A 15,240-nucleotide genomic window follows, 5' to 3' on the forward strand; every position below is an offset into this window, starting at 1 on the left:
TAAAAAAAGAATGAGATAAAAATTCTGGAACTAAAATATAAAATAACTGAAATGAAAAGTTCACGGAAAAGGATTCATAGCAGAGTGAAGATTACAGAATAAATTACCAGGGAACTTGAAGACAGATTAAGAGAAATTATAAAATATTAAGAACATGCGTAATTGAAATCCCAAAAAAGAAAGGAAAGTGAGAAAAATGGAGAAAAAAAATTCATAAAAACAATGGCCCCAATTTTCCCAGGTTTGATGATTAACATTGACTTACAGGGCCAAGAAGCATAATAAATTTCAAGTAGAGTCAAGTGATGTGCCACACTCAAACTACTTGGTATGGCATGTGAAAAGTCAAGGCTCATTAATAGTGTTAAGCAGTCCAGTGTTTCCGTAGGGTGAGAGTGGTGGGAGGAGATTGGAGAAAGGGACAGAAAAGTTTTGGAATGGTGGAAATATTATATGCATTGATTGTGAGGGTGGTTAAGTGAGTGTATGCATTTGTCAAAACTCATCACACTTCACTTAAAATTTGTACATTTTGTTATATGTAAATTGTTTCTAAATAATGTTGACTTACAAAACCAGAAGTGATACTTAGTCAATCTAATACTTCAAACATTCTAACTTAATTATTTTGCCTTATTTTTATGTCTTTAGTCTTTCTTTACATTTTAGTTCCTATAAGTCTGGTTTTTATTGCTTTCTGTAAAAGGATGAACTAGACTCCAAATTGAGAGTTGTATACCTACAAATACTGACATATCTTGTTTTATTGTGCTTTGCAGATTTTTTTAAAACAAATTAAAGGTTTGTTGCAACCCTGCGTAAGCAAGTCTGTCGATGCCATTTTTCCAACAGCATGTGTTCATTTTGTGTTTCTGTGTCACATTTTGGTAATTTTTGCATAATTAATATTATTACACTTTTAAACTTCTTCATAATTAATATTATTACACTTTTAAACTTCTTCATAATTAATATTATTATTTTTATCAGGCAGCCCCCAAACTGGAATAGGTTCAGAGACGTTTCCTGTTATTTTTATATGTGTTATGGTGATCTGTGATCACTGATCTTCGATATTACTACTGTAGTTGTTTTGGGGTGTCATGAGCTGCACCCCAATAAGATGACAAATGTAATCAATGTTGTGTGTGTTCTGACTGCTACACCAATTAGCCATTCCCCTACCTCTCTTCCTCAACTCAGGCCTCCCTATTCCTCAAAACCCTATTGAAATTAGGCCAATTAGTAAACCCTACAATGGCCTCTAAGTGTTTAAGTGAAAGGAGGAGTTGCACGTCTCTCACTTTAAATCAAAAGCTATAAATGATTAAGCTTAGTGAAGAAGGTATGTCAAAAGCCAAGACAGGCTGAAAGCTAAGCCTCTTGTGCCACACAGTTGGCCAAGTTGTGAATGCAAAGGGGAAGGTCTTGAAGGAAATTTAAAGTCTACTCCAGTGAGTACATGAATGATAAGAAAGCAAAACAGCCCTATTGCTGATGTGGCGCAAGTTCGAGTGGTCTGCATAGAAGATCAAACCAGCCACAGCATTCTCTTAAACCAAAGTCCCTGACTGTCTTCAATTCTGTGATGGCTGAAAGAGGTGAGAAAGCTGCAGAAGAACAATTGGAAGCTAGCAGAGGTTGGTTGATGAGGTTTAAGGAAAGAAGCCGCCTCTATAACATAAAAGTGCAAAATGAGGCAGCAAGTGCTGATGTAGAAGCTACAGCAAGTTACCCAGAAGATGTGGCTAAAATAATTGATGAAGGTGGCAACACTAAACAACAGATTTTCAATGTAGACAAAATAACCTTAAGTTGGAAGAAAATGACATCTAGGACTTTCATAGCTAAAAAGAAGCCAATGCCTGGCTTCAAATCTTCAAAAGGCAGGCTGACTCTCTTGTTAGGGGATAATGCCACTAGTAACTTTGAATTTAAGTAAATGCTCATATATCATTCTGAAAATTCTAGGGCCCTTAAGATTTATGCTAAATATACTCTGCCTGTGCTCTATAAATGGAACAAGAAAGCCTGTATGACAGCACATCTGTTTACAACATGGTTTACTGAATATTTTAAGCTCACCATTGAGAACTACTGCTCAGAAAAAAAAGATTTCTTTCAAACTATGAATTCTTATTGACAATGCACCTGGTTGCCCAAGAGCTCTCGTGGAGATATACAAGGAGATTAATGTTATTTTAATCGCTAACACAACTTCCATTCCATAGCCCATAAATCAAGGAGTAAATTTGACTTTCAAATTTTATTATTTAAGAAATAAATTTCATAAGGCTATAGCTGCCATAGATAGTAATTCCTCTGATGGATCTGGGAAAACTAGATAGAAAATCTTCTGAAAAAAAATTTACCATTCTAGATGCCATCAAGGGCATTTGTGATTCATGGGAGGAAGTCAAAATATCAACATTAACAGAAGTTTGGAAGAAGTTGATTCCAACCCTCATGGATGAGTTTAAGGGTTCGAGACTTCAGTGGAGATCACTACAGATGCGGTGGAAAAAGCAAAATAATGATAATTTTAAGTAGAGCCTGAAGATGTGACTTAATTGCTGCAACTTCATGATAAAACTTGAATGGATGAGGAATTGCTTCTTACGGATGAGCAAAGAGTGGTTTCTTGAGATGGAATCTAATCCTGGTGAAGATGCTGTGAACATTGTTGAAATGACAACAAGGAGTTTAGAGTATTACATACACTTAACTGATAAAGCAATGACAGGGTTTGAGAGGATTGACTGCAATTTTGGAAGAAGTTCTACCGTGGATAAAAAAGCTATCAAATAACATCGAATACTACAGTGAAATGTTTCATGAAAGGAAGAGTCAATCAATGCAGCAAACTTCATTGTTGCCTTGCCTTAAGACACTGCTCCAGCCTGAACAACATAGCAAAACCTCATCTCTACAAAAAATAAAAATTACCCACGCATGGTGGCACATGCCAAGCAGTCCAGCTACTTGGGAAGCTGAGGCAGGAGGATTGCTTTAGCCCAGCAGTTCGAGGCCACAGGGAGTTGTGATCATGCCACTGCACACTAGCCTGAGCAGCAGAGTGAGATCCTGTCTCAAAAAAAAAAAAAAGACATTGCTATAGCCACCCCAACCTTTAGCAATCAGCCACTACCCTGACTAGTCAGCAGCGATCAGCATCAAGGCAAAACCCTTCACCAGCAAAAAAGATTACAACTCCCTGAAGGCTCAGATTACAGTAGAGTATAAATGTAGCTTTTTTTTTTTTTGAGATGGAGTCTGTTGCCCAGGCTGGAGTGCAGTGGCACCGTCTCAGCGCACTGCAACCTCCGCCTCCCAGGTTCAAGTGATTCTCTTGCCTCAGCCTCCCAAGTAGCTGGGATTACAGGCATGCGCCACCACGCCCAGCTAACTTTTGTATTTTTAGTAGAGACGGGGTTTCTACTAAACCCCGTCTTGGTCAGGCTGCTCTTGAACTCCTGACTTCACATGATTAGCCTGCCTCGGCCTCCCAAAGTGCTGAGATTACAGGCGTGAGCCACCGTGCCCAGCCAAACTTTCATATACACTGGGAAACCAAAAAAAAAGAAAAAAATGTGTGGCTTGCTTTATTGCAATATTCACTATATTGTGATGATCTGGAACCAAAACTGCAGTATCTCCGAGATATGCCTGTAACATATGTTGCTTGCTATTTTCTCCTTATTAAATAGCAGACTTCAGCCTAGTCAAATTCACTCACATGAAATCCACCCAACTACACATTTTCTGCTGCCACTGAATCTTGAATCCCTTAATAGAATGCCTCAGTTACTGCATCTATTCATTGGACATTATATACCACTGTTACTACACTATATGTTGAAATACATATTATTTAAAATTGCAAATAAGATTCTACCCTTAAAATATTCATATATTATAAGTGAATATGAAAGTGCTATAAAAACAACATGTTGTGTTTATAATTTGCCATTTTGTTTCCTGCCTAATTATTTAAAAAATTAAAACCGATATTTTGGATGTGATGTAAAATTTCATCTTATTTATAAAAAGTGTGCTGAGAATTTTATCCAATATAGACAAATTTAAGATAATCCATGTGGCATCAAAATAGCTTAAATTACTTAACAGCTATGATTGTTTGGAATTAGTTCTTCCTTTCCCAAGAAATGCTTTCGCTGTGGATGAAAGCAGACTCTGGCTGAGGTTTTGTGATGTTATAATGATAGGAAAATGCTAGAAAAAGACAGAGGAGATGAGTCTCAGTGTACAAACAGTGGAGACGCTAAACCTGTGAGGTTAATTTTAGTCAGTTCTACTAAAAAAAATTTTTTTTTTAAGTATGAGCCTATAGGGATAAAACAAGATGATATAAGCAGAGCAGAATAGTACATTTGATAAAGTATCTGCTAATATTTTATATTGAGTAATACAGAGCAGAAGAAGAACGGTGATTAAATCCAAACCATAAGACTTAACAGTAGACTGGAGGGCCTTTCTCAGGGCAGGATTTGTAACCAGCAGACAGGCTTTAAATCCTGGTTTCGTTGCTTACTACCTATATGAATTCTATAAATCTTGGTTTTCATGCTTGAAAAATGGCTCTAATAGTCCTTGCCTCCTAGGATTCTTGTAGAAATAAAATAAGATGCAAATTGCCTAACATGGTACATGGCACATAGACACCCAGTGAACATTTACTGATCCCTCGACATCAGAATAAAAGAAAAGGGTAATTATTCTAATCTTGGTAGAAGGTGTGGCAGAGGATTTTTGTTCTGGCTTCTGGAAACTTGTGTAAGTCAAAGCTTACAGAAAGGATGTCCGGCATTGGGCTAGTTATTGCCTCAAGTACACGAATGCCCCAGAGGGGAGCTTATAGTCTAGATTTTCCAGGATGCAACCATTTATGCTGTAGGAAGAGGATGGGAGCAAAGTAAGCTGCTTGTGAATAACAGAAAAACTGTCCTTGTGTGCTATGATGATAATGTTAACAAAGGAAGTCATTTCCCTAACCAAATTGATTATTGAGCCGAAAGTGAGAAAAAAACTATATATATATACACACACATACATATATATATTATAATATATATATATCTTTTTTCCGGAGCCACATAAAGCCTGAAGAGAAGGCTAGGAAAAGGAACGAGCTCAAGAAGCTGGGCAATGTTCAGATCAGTAGCTATGGAATACTCTCCTCATTCTTATGTCACTGCAGATTTAATGCCCACAATGTCCTAGTGTCTGCACATTTTTATTTCGAGCATGAAATAATAATAATGACAGACAATTTAAAATGATGACCACTATTTTTGTGTTTCCTTGAGAAATGGACCAATTTTCTCATCTGTTCTGGCATATGGCATAGTGTGTGTGTGCGTGTGTGTGTGTGAGAGAGAGAGAGAGAGGAAGAAAGAGAGGAGGGGTGCAAGAAGAGAAGAATCAGACAGATGATTCACACAACATTCTGCCCTCACTAAAGGGACAGAAAATCTGGCCGGGCGCGGTGGCTCAAGCCTGTAATCCCAGCACTTTGGGAGGCCGAGACGGGCGGATCACGAGGTCAGGAGATCGAGACCATCCTGGCTAACATGGTGAAACCCCGTCTCTACTAAAAAATACAAAAAACTAGCCGGGCGAGGTGGCGGGCGCCTGTAGTTCCAGCTACTTGGGAGGCTAAGGCAGGAGAATGGCGTGAACCCGGGAGGCGGAGGTCACAGTGAGCTGAGATCTGGCCACTGCACTCCAGCCTGCGCGACAGCGCGAGACTCCTTGTCAAAAAAAAAAAAAAAAAAAAGGGACAGAAAATCTAAAAGTTTAAAGTCACCTCCTCTAGGATATAGTTTAAAATAGTCTGATGTCAAGGGATGGGCAAAAGTTTATTGAGTGTCTACGTGCCATGCACCATCTTAGGCAATTGGCATGGTATAAAATTGTTATGGCAACCACTATTGCCTTAAACAATATAAGATTAAAAGGGTTTCTTCTTTGGTTTTGTTTTTTGAGACAGAGTCTTGCTCTGTCACCCAGGCTGGAGTGCAGTGGCGTGATCTCAGCTCACTGCAACTGCCACCTCCTGGGTTCAAGTGATTCTCCTGCCTCAGCCTCCCAAGTAGCTGGGACTACAGGTGCATGCCACCATACCCAGCTAATCTTTGTATTTTTAGTAGAGATGGGGTTTCACCATGTTGGCCAGGCTGGTCTCAAACTCTTGACCTCAAATGATCCACCCGCCTTAGCCTCCCAAAGTGCTGGAATTACAGCCATGAGCCACCGCACCTGGCCTTCTTTTGTTTTTAAGTATAATTTTTATCAAAAAAATACTCATACTTGGTGAAAATAAAATAATGTAGAAGAACTCAGGAAATTGATATTTTCCCATTCAGTCTTTGACATATGGTCATTTCTTCTGATTGTTTCCATATTTAATTCTTTGGTTAGTTATTTTCGTAAATGTGGTTAATATAATTATAATTCTGTATCCTGATTTTTCATTTATAGTCATTATCAATTAACACATGAGAAATGAAAATTTATCTCGCAGTAATCTCGTCTCATCCTCTTCCCAATATTTCATATTATTTTTAACTTTTCCATTAGTTAATTTCATAATATTAAATAATATGGTTAAAATTATTTGTTTCCATCAACTTTCTCTATATCTTTCCAAGTTGGAAAGTGGCCTCAGTCGTCCTCCACATTCCTCTTTTCCCTCACATTGCATCTTCTGTCAGCTGTGTGTTATTTTACATTGTCAAATATTTATTAACAATTAGATTAGGTCTGAAAATTTCACCAAAATTCCTACTTTATCCATGGATTGACTCTAAATCTGAACATGAATGATCTTTACATTACTATCATGACGTAAATGTGGTTTACTGCTTGGTCGAGTAGTGTATTAGGATTACTTTTGATTTTCTATTGTTTCAATGCCAGGATTCCTGAGTTACATTTAAAAAATAACTATTCCTAGCATTAAAACCAAATAGATTTTCCTTTTCCCTACTATTTCATTTGCCTAAATAGACATGACATTTTTGTTTACTTGTTAATGTACCATACTTTTATAATAGGGTTTTTATTTTTTCTGAAGTCCTTTTTGCCCTTCTTATTTGAGAGAAGAGGATCATTTCAGACTTTTTTTTTCTTTCTTTTTTTTTTTTTCTTTTTTTTTTGAGATGTAGTCTTGCTGTGTTGCGCAGGCTGATCTCGAACTCCTGACCTCAAGCAATCCTTCTGACTCTGACTCCCAAAGTGCTGGGATTACAGGCGTGAGTCACTGCACCCATCCCAGGCTTTTATTATCTCCTCAATGATTACCAGTTTTGATCATATATTTTACTGCATTCAGACTTTCCTCCTGGTCCGTTTTGCTTCTAGCTTTAGTCTGGACTGAAGTTCTCTAAATCTGCTGCAAATGTCATCCTGGAGATTCTCATCATTGTTTTACTGGTTTGAATTCACGGATTCTTGAATTTCAGGTCTTCTTTTTTCTTTTTGCTTTTAATGACACTGGAGTAATGTCCTCTAGTACCTAAGACAAGTTGCTTTCAAATCACATTTTCTGAGTGCTTACATGCTTTAATCTCTCATTATTGGCCAGAAAGAATTTTCAGTAGGAAAATAATTTTCTTAGGAGTCTTTAAAGCACTCTATTTTTGTTTTTGTTTTGTTTTTAATAGATGGGGTCTCACTCTGTTGATAAAGCTCTGTGCAGTGACGTGATCATGGTTCACCACAGCCTCAACCTCTTGGGTTTGAGGGATCCTCCCCCCTCAGCCTCCCCAGTAGCTGGGACTACAGGCGTGCACCACCATGCCCAGCTAATATATTTTTATTTTTAATAGAGACATACTTTGTTTACTAGCATCCACTGTTACTCTTAAGAAGTCTGATGACAGTCTGATTCTTATTCATTTGTAAGTGAACTGTCTTGACTCTCTGAAAGCTTCTTTTTAGTGTTTTGTAATTTTATGAGGCTGTATTAAGGTGTTAGCCCTTTTTTATACATTGCACTGAACACTCTACCTGATTTTCAGTTCTAGAAATTTTTCTTTTGTCTTTTCTTCTGAAATTTTTATTAATAGGATAATGATGTTACTGGATTGCTCTTCTAATGTCTCTTTTTTATTTTGTATATTTCATATTTCTATCTCTTTGACTTATATACTCTGAGAAATTTCTCCACTTTAATTGTAAATCCTTCAATAGAATGTCTAACTTCAGTAATCACCCTTCTATTCTCTAAGAGCTCTTTCCTCTTCTCTGTCAGATTTTGTAGAACATCTGTGGCAACTATGGAGGTGCACCCTCAGATCTCCCTTCAAGCAGAATCTGCTGGGAAGGATTCAGTTAACTGACAGCTTCCAAGTGTGGTATGTTTGGGATCCCTGCTGCATTGAATCCATGCCATTGCTCCCTGGGAAGCCCCAGCCAATGACTGAGCATGGTGGAGACTCCAGAGCCTGGTGGCTTCTGTCCATTTGGATACCCCAAAATGCTGGCTGAGATTTTCTTAGAGCTACACTACAGTCTGGAGCTCTTCCTTTCCAGTCCTCTTTCCTTCCCCTCTCCTTTCATAGCCTATTAGACCTGCATCACAGTCTGAAGGTATATTTCTCTGCCCACTCCTGTTCCCTCTCGCCTTTATCTTCCAAAGTCATTGCCCCCAGTACATCTCTTACACTTATTGTCTTGGCTTTTGCTTCCTAGGGGACTAGAACTGGTAGGGCATCCTGTCTTGCTTTACGAACATACTCGCTTGCTACATCTCTCTATTTCACTTATTTTATAACACCCCATACATCTAACAAGGGACATTTAACCTGGTGTAGTGACCTAGTGGGCTCAAATTGCACTGTAGGAAGCTGAAATTAACTAGACAAAAAGATGTCATCTGTACATCACAAAGATAAGGGAGGAGACTAGGTGCACCTTTCCCCCAACTTTCCAGAGGGGGCCACATTTTTAATAATTCTAAAAAATGAAAAAAAATGGCAATATTACATGAAAGTATGATTTTTCTTCCATCTGCTACTGCATACAATTTTCTGATTTTGTGGCAAGATATGCCACGGCCTCATTCAAACCATCTGCACCGAGAATCATGCAGTGCCTTGCACTTTTAGTTATCCCAGCACTTGCCCAAGTCTTGTTTTGCCACTAGATTTTAGTACTTTTGAGGACAGGGACTGTGTTTTCTCTTCAGTGCCTCATAATAATAACGATAATAAGAGCTCAGCCATTCTTTATTGTGTGCTAATTATATGCCTAGCCAGGTAAGGTGGTAAATACTTTGTATCTATTGTTTCATGTGAGAACACAAAATCTCCGAGAGGTCATGTAAATAGCCCAAGGTCCCACAGTTAGGATGAGGCACACATCTGCCTTCCTCCAGAACCTATGCTCTCTATCACATCCAATACTGCCTCCACCTGTACCCTGACACATAGAGGACACTCAATAGCTGTAGATCCATTGGTTGAGCTACAACTGTTATTAACTATAGACAAATAGGTAATACGAATCTCATTTACTGTCCTGTAATATGTGTTATATAGATTTGTGATGGGGAATGAATGAATATGCAGGGCTAAGGAAGCCTCATGCGTTCTCAAAAATTATCTTGCTAGGAGAAAGCACATCGTTTACCAATACCAAATCCTTTATTTTACATGAAGTTCCCTGACACTGTGAAGCTCTAATAGTAAGTCCTTTTTTGTCTTTAAAATACACCTTCTTGTGAAGAGGCAGAACATATCAAGTCTCTTATTTTCCCGCTTCTAGCATGCCATTTAGGGCCTCTGTGGGAGAGGAGGTAATGTGTCAATATATGTGAGCTTGCTCTCATAGAGAAAACCAACTCTATTTATCTAAGCTTCTCCCCATTCCCTTGGAGAAGTAATTAAACCAAATCATTGACCCCTTCTGGAGTAGTCCAGGAGTCAGTTTTATTTATGTGAAAGTAAAGGATTTGGGAAAACGAAAATGTCACTGGGCCGAAATCAGCATAAATCCATTTACATGGAAAATACAGGAGATTTGACAGCATCTTTTGTGATCTCTTTTTTCCCATGTTCAGAAACATGAACTTTTATAACTACAAAGGTTATCCCTTTTGTTCTTAGAATTCCTTTGTGATTATACATAGCTCACCAGGGGCTGCTTCTCATGAGTGGTTACAATTTTTCACTCAGCTGTTGTTTATCAGAGGATCAGGATTTGCTCAGGAGGTGAATGTGAGACTCTCCTCCCTCCCTCAGCAATAGCATGGTTATTTAAAGGCAAAATTCCATTTGTTTTTCTCCTAATCATTTCTACCACCATGAAGCCGTAGCACGCACATTCACCTCCCTTACTTCTCTTCAGAAGATTCTTGGGATTAGCAGTTATAGCCCCAGAACATAAAGTGGGGATCCCAGTCTTTAGAATCAGGCTGACAGGGACAAGAGTCTGGCATGCAAATCATCTTTGGAAACCAAGGCTGACTAGTGCCTAAGTACCATTTCAGTTAGTAGCCCATCTAAGGGACTATGTATGGGAAACATATAAGCTGATACTCTCGATGCCAGATGCTAATGTTTAGTTTATCTCTTTGAAAGTGTTACATCACCTAATCCAGAGCCAATCAAAGTGTTCGATTTTTCTCAAACCTGACTTAATACAAGCAAGACTTCAAAAGTTTAAAACATTTTGGCTGGGCACGGTGGCTTACGCCTGTAATCCCAGCACTTTGGGAGGCTGAGGCTGGCGGATCACAAGGTCAGGAGATCGAGACCATCCTGGCTAACACAGTGAAACCCCGTCTCTACTAAAAATACAAAAAATAGCTGAGCGTGGTGGCGGGTGCCTACAGTCCCAGTTACTCGGGATGCTGAGGCAGGAGAATGGTGTGAATCTGGGAGGCGGAGCTTGCAGTTAGCCGAGATCGCGCCATTGCACTCCAGCCTGGGCAAGAGAGTGAGATTCCTTCTCAAAAAATAAATAAATAAATAAATAAATAAATAAATAAATAAATAATTCTGAAAGGTTGAATTGATCTGAAGGACAAAGAGACAGTTGCCCAGTTAATCTGAATTTCTACAAATGTTTATCAATTACTTGCCACCTGTAAGCCACTGGGTTGGATGCCAGGGATACAGTGGAATAAGTAGAATAAGACAGACATGGTCACTGCCGTCATGGGGCAATGGAAGACAATCACTATATAAGTAAACATGAATTATGATTGATGTAGGTCCTATAAAGGCAAGGTTTGGGAGCTATGAGACTGAGTAACAGAGGGATGCAATGCCGGTAACTTAGGCTGAGATAAGCAGGAGTTATCCAGGGGAAGAGTGAGAGGTAAGTAGTACGGCCTGTGAGAAAGCCCAGAAGTGAGAAGGAACCAGCAAGCTAGTGTGTCTTCAGAGCAGAGCCTGAAGTTCTTCTCTTGGGATCCCCAGGAAGTCTTTGCACATCAAATAATTCTCTGACAACAGAGTGAAACTTGGTTAAAGAGCATTTGCAATCCACTTGCTATTAGGCATGCAGTAAATAAGCAGCCATTTCCCAATGTGCCATAGCACAGCATAGTGGTGAAATGTAGTTCTCTCCTCCAGACACACCTGCAGTCATACCAAATGTTGTGCATACATGGTTATTCATTGGAGCATTGACTGTTCTAGCAAAAGACGGGAAACAACTCAGTGTCTCTCTGTAAGGAACTGGTTAAATAAATCAAGATATAGCCACACAATGGAGTAGTATGTAGCTGAAAAATAATGATAAATTATTTACAGACTTAGATGAAAGGATCTCCAACATATAACATTAAGTGAAAAAATAAGATCCAGAAAAATGTATAACAAATGCTACCACTTATATATAAAAAAGTAAAAGTAAAGAATATTCAAGAGCATAAGAAGACAATCCACAGGGTACAATAATATGTGCAAAAGACATATAAGATGAAGGGCTATTATCTAAAAAATACAGAGTAGAAAGATATTCCATGTTCATGGATTGGAAGAATCAATATTATTGAAATGTCCATACTACCTAAAGCAATCTAGAGATTCAATGCAACCCCTATAAAAATACCAATGACATTCTTTACAGATGTAGAAAAAAAATCCTAAAATTTAGATGGAACCATAAAAGACCCAGAATAGCCAAAGCTATCCCAAGCAAAAAAGCAAAGCTGGAGGAGTCACATTATTGGACTTCAAATTATACTTCAAAACTATAGCAACCCAAACAGCGAGGTACTGGCATAAAAACAGACAAATAGACCAATGGAACAGAATAGAGAACCCAGAAACAAATCCACATACCTACAGTGAACTCATTTTTTACAAAGGTGCCAAGAACATGCACTGGGGAAAAGACATTCTCAACAAATGCTGGGAAAACTGGATATACATATGCAGAAGAATTTAACCAGACCCCATATCTCACCATATATATGAATCAAATCAAAATGGATTAAAGGCTTAAATCTAAGACCTGAAACTATGAAACTACTATAAGAAAACATTGGGGGAAATCTCCAGTACATCAGTCTGGGCAAAAATGTCTTGAGTAATACCCAATAAGCACAGGCAACTAGATCAAAAAAATGGACAAATGGAATCACAAGTTATAAACCTTCTGCACAGCAAAGGAAACAGTCAACAAAGTGAAGAGACGGCCCACAGAATGGAAGACAACATTGGCAAACTATCCACCTGACAAGGGATTAATAACCAGAATATATAAGGAGCTCAAACAATTCTATAGGAAAAAATCTAATACTCTGATCTAAAAATGGGCAAAAGATTTGAATAGACATTTCTCAAAAGAAAACATGCAAATGACAAACAGGCATATTTAAAGGTGCTCAACATCACTGATTATCAGAGAAATGCAAATCAAAACTACAATGGGATAGCATTTCATCCCAGTTAAAATGGCTTATATCCAAAATGAGAGGCAAAAACAAATGCTGGCAAGAATGTAAAGAAAAGGGAACCATTGTACCCTAGTGGTGGGAACGTAAGTTAGTACAACGACTATGGAGAACACTTTGTAAGTTCCTAAAAAAAACTAAAAACAGAGCTATCATATGATCCAGCAATCCCACTACTGGGTATACATTCAAAAGAAATTAGTATATCGAAGAGATATCTACATTCCCATGTTTATTACAGTACTATTTGCAATAGCCAAGATTTGGAAGCAACTTAAGTGTTCATCAACAGACAAATAAATAAAGAAAATGTGGTACATATACAGAATGGAGTACTATTCAGCCATAAAAAGAATGAGATACTCTCATTTGCAACAACATGAATAAAACTGGAGGTTATTGTGTTAAGTGACAGGCACAGCAGACAAACTTCACATGTTCTCACTTGTTTGTGGGAGCTAAAAATCAAAACAATTGAACTCATGGAGATAGAACACAATAATGGTTATCAAAGCCTTAGGAGGGTAGTGGGGTGAGGGTGGGGGAAAATGGGGATGGTTAATGAGTACAAAAAGGTAGATAGAATGAATAAGATCTAGTATTTGATAGCACAACAGAGTGACTACACTCAATAATAATTTATTGTACATTTTAAAATCACTAAAAGTATAATTGTATTGTTTGTAACATAAAGAAAAGATAAATGCTTGAAATTATGGATACCCCATTTACCTTGATTATTACATATTGTATGCCTGCATCAAAATATGTCATGTACCCCATAAACATATACACCTACTATGTACCCACAAAAATTAAAAAATAAAATAAAATAAAATATACCAAGAACCCTTGAAACCCAGCAAAAAGAAAATGAAACCTGATTTTAAAATGGGCAAAAGATCAGAACAGACATTTCACCAAAGAAAATATACAAGTGGCAGATATGCATATGAAAAGATGTTCAATGTCATATGTCATTAGGGAATGCAAATTTAAACAATAATGATATACCACTACACACCTAGGAGAATGGTCAAATCCGAAACACTGATGACACTAAATGCTGAATTTGAATGTGGAGCAACAGGAACTCATTCATTTCTGGTGGGAATGTAAAGTGACACAACACCTTAGAAGGCAGTTTGGCAGTTTTTTACAAAACTAAACATGTACTTACCATACGATCCAGCAATCACATTCTTTGGTATTTACTTTCATGAGTTAAAAATTTATGTTTACATAAAACCTGGCACACAGATGTTTATAGCAGCTTTATTAACAATTACCAAAGCTTGGAAGCAACCAAAATGTAGTTTTGTAGATTAATGGATAAAGAAACTCTAGTACATTCAGAGAACAGAATATTATTCAGCACTAAAAAGACATGAGCTATCAAGCTATGTGCTATGATTTGGATATTTGCCCCCTGCCCCAATGTCATATTGAAATTTGATCCCCAGTGTTGGAGGTGGAGCCTAATGGGAGGAGTTTGTGTCATGGGGCAGATCCCTCTTGAATAGATGAATGACCTACCTGGGTGTAGGGTAGAGTGAGTGAGTTCTTACTCCATTAGTTCCCTTAAGAGCTGGTTGTTATAAAGAGCCTGGCATCTCCTGTTCACCTCTCTCTCTTGCTTTTTCTCTTGCCATGTGATCTCTGCATGTCCCCTTACCTTCCTCTATGAGTGGAAGCATCCTGAAGACCTCACCAGAAGCAGATGCTTGGGCCATCTTTGTATGGCCTGCGGAACCATAAGCCAAATAAACCTCTTTTCTTTATAAATTATGCAGCTTCAGGCATTCATTTATAGCAACATAAATGGACTAAGACACCATGTACGACATGGAGCAAACTCAAGTTCAAATTACTAAGTGAAAGAAGCCAATCTGAAATGCTTACATGCTGTATAATTACAGCTCTATAATACTCTGGAAAAGGCAAAACTGTAGAGACAGTAACTAAGACCAATGGTTTCCAGGGGTTGGGAGATGGAGGGCTGAGTAGACAGAGCACAGAGAAATTTTAGGGCAGTGAAACTGTTCAATATGATACTGTAACGATAGATACATGTCATTATACATTTGTCAAAACCCACAGAATATTCAACACTGAGAGTAAACTCAAGTATGACCTATGGACTTTGGGAGATAATGATGTGTCAAATGTGACAAATGCATCATTCTGGCAGGGATGCTGATAGTGGGGAAGGTGCCATGTGTGGATGGGGACAGGAGACACATAGGAGTCCCTTTTTACTTTCTATTCAATTTTCCTGCGAACCCAAAACTGCTCTAAAAAATAAACTT

This window comes from Macaca fascicularis, chromosome 1 (genome assembly GCF_037993035.2).
Source record: "Macaca fascicularis isolate 582-1 chromosome 1, T2T-MFA8v1.1".
In the NCBI taxonomy this organism is placed as follows: Eukaryota; Metazoa; Chordata; class Mammalia; order Primates; family Cercopithecidae; genus Macaca; species Macaca fascicularis.